The sequence below is a fragment of the Vespula pensylvanica genome, chromosome 23, assembly GCF_014466175.1.
Source record: "Vespula pensylvanica isolate Volc-1 chromosome 23, ASM1446617v1, whole genome shotgun sequence".
Classification (NCBI taxonomy): domain Eukaryota; kingdom Metazoa; phylum Arthropoda; class Insecta; order Hymenoptera; family Vespidae; genus Vespula; species Vespula pensylvanica.
The window spans coordinates 914,726-922,452 of record NC_057707.1 but is presented as its reverse complement, the minus strand read 5'-3'; the positions used below and the strand labels follow the sequence as shown (position 1 = coordinate 922,452).

General features: G+C 32.6%; 3 long non-coding RNA genes across 3 annotated transcripts in view; 1 reads left to right on the top strand and 2 right to left on the bottom strand.

The window, feature by feature from the left end:
• LOC122636802 overlaps window positions 1-7,727 on the bottom strand; it is a 268,896-nt gene that overhangs the window by 128,882 nt on the left and 132,287 nt on the right. The gene's annotated exons all lie outside the window — the stretch shown is intronic.
• Window positions 1-7,727, bottom strand: part of LOC122636791 — an 80,039-nt gene that overhangs the window by 27,675 nt on the left and 44,637 nt on the right. The gene's annotated exons all lie outside the window — the stretch shown is intronic.
• On the top strand, window positions 4,283-6,490 carry LOC122636792. Its single transcript, XR_006329061.1, has 5 exons — window positions 4,283-4,413; window positions 4,979-5,128; window positions 5,660-5,716; window positions 5,823-5,984; window positions 6,362-6,490. It is a non-coding gene; the product is annotated as an uncharacterized LOC122636792 (long non-coding RNA).

Below are 7,727 nucleotides of genomic sequence, written 5' to 3'. Positions count from 1 at the left end.
AAAAAATTTACATCTTACTTCCAAAATATCTTACCATTCGATAAACACAGCATTAGTTGATTAACCATTCAAATATAAGATTAAAGAGAAAAATGTTTTCGTTTCGTTATCTGGTTGCTGGCAGGACATTGATATTACCCATGTAGGAAGTATCATTGGATATATGGAAGAACAGGAAGTGCAATGTGAATGTTTTTCACTTCGGATGTCGAATGTTTAATTATCAAGTTGAGCGTAGTTGAAATTCTCCTTTCTTCTCTGGAAGTAATTACAATTCAAATGGCAGACAATTCTGCTCCTTCTAAACACTTCAAGGCTATTGGAACTGTCTTCATCAGTCTTTGGTCTTCTGTATCTCTGGAAGAGTATACAATTCGTAGTTTAGCTATGAGTCATCACAGACGCTCAATTGTTCATTTAAATTGTTCAGTTATCAAACGTAAATCGGGTTACACCTTTTTAAGGGATAAGAAATTTCTTCTACGAGAAGCAACAAAATAATACTTAGGATGGAATTGATCAAGAAAATCAGTTTCATTTTCATAATATTCTATTGAAATTTTATAATAAGTTACATACTAACGAATACTGGTAAATTTACGTTATCTCGATAAGGAACAAAAGACTACTGAGAATGAAGAACTTGTACCGTTTGGATTGCTTGTAAGTTTTCTTTGGGACGTATGGAGTGTAGACGCGATTATTTAGCACTTACTTGCACACTACTCGTTCAAAAATTATTGAAAGGACGACCTTCGCAGGAGAGACTCTTCCCCAAATCGTCAGGTCCGAAGACCCTGCTAACTTTCGAGGCGTAGCTCGATGGAAGGGGTTAGTACCTTCTAAACTGATAAATCAATACCACGTATTACACGATAGAAAGAGTGGAAATGTCATGAGTCGTGAGGAAGTAAATTTCCGACTTGTTTTCATATAACTGGACAAATTATTTTCCTTTTTTTGTTTTTTACCTTTTCTGTGTCTTTCACCAACTGTTTCTTTACAATATACAATTAGAAATAAACTAAAGAATTTCGACAGCCGTCTTTTAATATTTTTTCGGTTTTTATCGTTAAAACTATACATCATGCTCGAATCAAGTATTAATTTCGAGTAAGAAAAATTCCATGAGGATTTGTTTTACAATATTATCTTTTATTCTCTTTCTTTATTTAAGCTAACAACCTTCTCTCTTTCTTTTTTACACAGTGCCAAAGAATATGGATTCAGTGGTAATCATTCGCCATATTTATTTCTCTTTTCGCGTAATTCATTTGAATGCGCTTTACGCAAATCAATCAAAACATCCTATACCGGTGTTGAAAGAACCGCAAGGGAAATGATTGTGGGGAAGCGGATTTGTCCGCAAATCTCTTTTAATTCGATTTACTTTTGCCCTTTGCTGTTAACTATCATATAAAATAATCCACATTGCATAACTGCATATTGTAAGAATCGGTTTTGCTTAGATTAATTCATCGCGCCTTTATTAATAGGTTAATCAAAGGTTAATATTAAATGAAAAAGACTTAATTTTATTGTTGAAATTTTCTAATAATAAAATATCTTGCATTCGTTATTATACACATTTTTAATTGCCATCAATATAACATTTTTGACCGTCAAGCGACGGTCAAAAATGTTATATTGCAAACAATATTTTTTTCCCTTTTCTTTTTTTCATAATAAAAATGGTATACTTAGCGAAGTGATCAGCGTGAGAAGTATCTAATCGTTCTTTGAAGTTGTCAGTTTTTTGTTATAGTTCATCGTTAGGGCCGTGATGCATTATGTTAAAGCGCGAATTTTCAAATGTGAAAAAAACAAAGCATATCCATATATATCATGGATGTAGAACACATATTGAATTACACGTTATGCGTCGATGATATTGTTGCATCTAAGATTATCAACGACTTCTAAAACTTCTGTAATGCTTCTAGGAAATACCATAAATTATCGTGCTGAAATCATCAGCAAGGTATTTCCTTTTGAAACATCGTCCTTTCCTCTATCTTTCTCGTGATACCTTGTTCAGTACCGTGTTCGTCAGCTGATAGATATTAAACGGAAAGTGAAAGAGGAAGACAAAAGTTATAATGGCCATGACGACGAATCTGCTCGAGACTCATATAGTACAGTTTCACTAAACTACGTTTGAATGATGGAACGTTCCTTCGTATATAAGAAGATTACTTCGCGGAATCTTTATGGATTCCATCTTTTTCAATCCTCAGAAGAATTCCACGCAGTCGGACAAGTAAAATAAAGATCAATTAAAACGTTGGCAGTGTTCTTGTTTATCGAACTATGTTTATTTTGATAGCAATTATTTAGGAAATTATATTTACCGTAACTATATTTATTTCATTGCCTTGGGTGAAATTGGCAACGATAAGGAAAATCTTGGGGCGATTAAGAATGATTCCAAATAGGACGATCTGCGAATCAATCTTGTAGAAGAGGAAGAAAGAGGAGATGCAGTATATTAAGATGTCCAAGGTGAGTGTAAAGATTATTCGTCCACGCTCGCACACGATTTATTCGACGATAGATTTTATCTCGACGACGATGATTCCACAGATAAATTTAATTCTAGCCAAAACCATGTTCGTCTTTCGGAAATATTCTAACACGGTGTATCCTAAGATCTAAGTTATACGGTTCGTCGAGACCTACCGGAGATAATAAAATAATGAGGAAAAAACAGAAAATGATATCGAGAATAGAAACGATTATGAGAATGGAAGGTTTAATCATGAATTGCAAAATGAGCTCATAAAAATCGAAATAAAATTAAGGTGGATTTAAATAATTAAATTTTTAAAACGTGTAGGGACGATTAAAGGATTTACCGATTTGTTCCATATTTACGTCACATTGACATCGTTATTCGATCAAATTAAATTAAGTAATCATTTGCTTAAATTAAAAATAGATGATATGTTGAATCAATCTTCTAAAGAGCTTGTCGCAATATTCACTTCGTGTACTTAAAAGAGATTCATAATATTTAATTTACGTTTTAGTGTAATATTGTAAATTCGACGATGTAATTTGCTATGTAGTCAGAATTCTCTTGTTAGTACGTTTTGATTGGGATTTGAAGAGAATCCGTCTGCGTATTACGATCCTCCCTACGTATCAAGTACCTCCGTTTTAATCGATTAGGTATTATTCCTCTCCATCCTTAATTGTCCTTCGGCACGCTTGGATGGGCCAGTACAGATGGACGGGAATGAGTGGCGCGGTCATGTCAACGTACCTTTTGTGTCTGATTTTGAAAACATGAAAGGTATTTTTTCATTTGTCTTTCCCTTATCAAACCAATAACAGCATCAGACAATTGGATGAGGCTATTATATAACTCAATTATCTATTTAAATATATCATTTAATCACTCGGCTACATCTTTTCATAGCTATGGACGCGACACTGATTTAATTATTCCGTTCGAACGAGTACATTGATATGAGTTCCCTATTGAAGAAGGTAAAACAGTGATCCAATAATCCCTCCAGTTATCTAATATTTCGTATATTATATTCCAAACTAATCAATTCCTAGCATGAAAATTGATTTGTTAATTTTTATTTGAGAATTGTCTGTTCTATTACGTAGAACCAAGCACAGCGAGAATTTTATTATATTTCTAGTAAGATAATATTTGTAGTTTCCTAATGTACTATCCCTTAGATTTTTTTTCGAATAAGCGTATATTGAATGTAACACTATCATAATATTTCCCCCAACGCAGGAGAGATCTATTATATTTTCTTCTAGCCATCGTTATTGTATCAACCGATCAATTTCGCGCAAGGCATAAATTATAAATATCGTAGGGAGATTCTCCATGAGACTGATTACCATTTCCTTTAAATACAATATTTTGTATTCTACTTTCCTGTTAATGTCGACATTCTGTTCCAAAAAATGAATAAATATGAATTAGTCAATATAAACAGAACTTTCCTATCGGAACGAAAGTAAACACAATTCGATTTTGACAAAGTGAAACGATCGAAAAGATATGAATATGGAGAATGAAAAACAGTGGCATCAAAGGAGGAAAAGGGATCAAAAGGAGATACGAAAGATAAAGGCCAGAAGAAATTTCCCTTTTACGGTAATATCGATCCAAAGTTATTGTTAACATTGTGAAGAGATAATCGGGGATGCCACCGTCGTGAATATATGTGAGAGGGAGTGGGACCAAAGAGCGCATGCTCGACTTACTATAGGTGGGTTTACGAGCCATCCGTGGAAATTGAATGAATCCTTCATTCTGTTGCGAGTCGCCCTGCAAGCACGTTCTCGTGAGCTTTGAAGATGGACGGTCCGGAGTAATATAAAAGCGCCTCTCCAGTCCGGATAATGGAAACCATCTGTAGCATTTTAAGCAACACGCTATCGGTTAGTTAAATCTTTTTTGTATTTTATATATTTATAGTTTAATATTAACGCATTATACTGTATTTTATATAATTTTTTGTTCAATTCTACTGTTCTATATATAGCATGTTTTATAATACATCCTAGAAATTTTGTTGTATAATTTTTTATTATTATTTTACACTATATATTACATCGTGCAATTTGTCTCGGATATATTATGGTATAATATTAAACAGAGAAAATAGTATAATTGGGGTTATTTGCCCGAAAATTTAGTGAAATATTTAGACAATATGAATATCCCTTGGAATGGTTATATTTGACAGTCTCCTTTTTTAATTAACGAGTTTTTACAGAACTGTCTTTCGATAAATTAATTGTAATGCATTATTAAGAACTAATTGTTTTTTGATATATAGTCCTGCAAGTCATAATTTTCAACGGAGGGAGATAGAATTGTTTTCACCAGCAGTATCATTACATTCTGCTTAAAATCAGCTCATATATTTCCTCTTTTATTTACTATGCAAAAAGAAAGTGTAATGACATAAAGTATTACACTGATAATTCCTTCTATTTCCAGGATATAGTTTTCCATGCGGTGTTACCACATACTTTGCGGGAAGTCGATATTCCTTATATAAACGTCAAGAAGAGTGGACCGCATAATTCAAGGAATCATTAAAGAGGAATATTAAAGGCTACCACGAGCATTTATTCCTGGCAATTTGCTGTAAGTAATTTTTTATTTTCTTGATTAGAAGCGTGTAATATTTATAATAATAAATTTTGTGAAAATTCTGCTTTAAATTTCTAATTTGATCGTATTATATTCTTATTGCTTTGGAGACAACCCTACAGATTGGCTTCCCATATCATTTGTCATAAACTAGAGATCTGTAACATTTCTAACCCTCATGATGCATACGTCGATGTATTATTAAGGAAACAGTAAAATGTTTGCAATAATATAAAAACACCTTGGAATGTTAATATTGATAAGTCTCCTTTTTTAATTAATTAGGGTTATTACAAAAGTGTATTTCATTCGATCAATAGTTATATGATATTACCGGTGAAATGTTATCATGAATCTCACCCTCTAATATCTTTCATAGTAATAATTTGCTTAATTATGTTTATTCATAGAGAGAGATACTGCTATTTTCGCTGGTTCATTACATATTTTACAATTACCTTAGAGAAACACTTAAATAATATTTTTCCTTATATACACATTCGTAATTTTCTTCATTCTTTGCAGGCGGGTGCGACAGAACTTCGATGTTTACTCTTCGGAGTAGAAAGGATGAATGATCCGGTAACTGTCCAAATCAATCATTTTACGACTTTACATATAGCGAACGACCGCCATTTTAAAATTTAAGTTTATCGGAAAATAAATTAATAAATTTATTGTTTTGTAGGTGTCCCGTGGAGCTTTTAACGGAATGTACTTTTGATAAAACAGCGGCTTATTCACCTTCTTGTACATCTATTTGGTTCAAATCGATTTAAAATTACCGAAAGTATTAAGTTTGACGTTTTCACCTGTGAAAAGTGTAGGCAATCATCAGATTAACTCAAAGGTTCGTTTTTATTGATATTACACGTAGCGACGCATCTCAGATGCAACCACTCTGAGATTGAAATTAAAAATTATTGCAATTTTAGATTAATATTATTTTATGTTTCTCGCGCGTTACGCGCTTCGTAAATGTTTAAACGAATTTGTGTGTTTGTATACACACACACAGACGCACACACACATATATAGACATGTATGTAGAGAATCTATCTGCCGTCTGAAATGAATGATGAAAATTTCGTTCATTCACTTAGCAAATACAAGGAAAAATTTTACATAATTTTTTCCCCAAGCTAACTTTAAACAATATATAATGAACTTACAAATTTCTAAGTGAAAATTGTTTCATCCTGCTCTATTAATAATTACGTCTTACAGGACTGGCTGTATAAAAACAATGATCCCGCTGAATAATCAATTGACACTGATAAATGAAGATAAGAAAAATTAAAATACGCTTTATCTTATCGAAAGTGTTGTTTAAAATGATATAAACGATATAATACATTATCGCGCCTGGGGGGGGGGGGGTGCTTCTATAGCGTTCCATCTTCTGGAGTTCCTTCGAACCTGAATGGATGACTACGAGACTTAGAATCAGTAGTTTGTATTCCTCTTAAAAGAATACAATAAATTCAATGATCAAATTTAATCTTTTTACCATTTATTTTGACCCCCACTATTTTGCAAATATTAACGGGATATTATGTCATCCGCGGTAATCTCAACACAATGTTACCAATAATTATGGATAGATACTATCACAAAGGGGAAATTTCTTTTTGGTGCTATCCTTCTTTTTGCCATTCGATTCCGCTTATCGGTCATTCTCTGTCTCATCTCTCCCTTTTGATTATTTTACTTTGTAAGCATCGACTTTGGTTTATCTACTTTTCAAGGAGGATCTTATGTTTGGTACATATTTATTCATATTTATATAATTTTCATGAAGAAAACGTCGATATTATCGGAAATAGAAGACTTCTAAAATTGTATTTAAAAGAAAAGAGTATCTGAAAAAAGAGCTATCATATATAATTTTTACTTTGAGCGATGTCGACCGTTTGATCGAAAAACGATAGTAAGAAAACAATATAATAAATCTATACTATATTGGGGGACGTATTATATAAATGTTTATTATATGTACGCTTATGGAGATATTTAATCATTCGAGTGAATATTAGAAAAATGCAAAATAAATTTGTCATATTACATTACTAGACATATAATGAAGTCCTTTTTATACTCGGTTATACGGTTACACGAATTTAGAAAAATAATATTTCCCGAGGAACTAAATAGTTTGGAGCGTAGTATACGAAATATTTGATTAGTCGAAGTATAAATAGATTATTCTTCGAAATTTTCCAGTCGGGAATAAATTTTTAGGAGAACGTACTCGTTCGTTATTGTCGTATTGTCTGCATAGTTTTATGAGGGGAAAACAAATGAAAAAATACCTTTCTTCTTGTCAAAATAAGGACAGAGATATACACATGCACGCCCACAGAACCGCACATCTAATACCGCCCACACGAACTAGCGCGCATGAGCGAACTCAAGAGCATTGGTACATGGAGAGCGGGTAATAAAAAATCGTTTACCATGAAGGTACTTGACGAAACGTTTGGAAGAACATAATGTATACATGCTTTTTCATTAAAACCCAAACGAAATGTATTTGCGATAGGCAGTAAATTAATTCGTTCATATACCTATATTTCTGAAAAACGTTCATTAT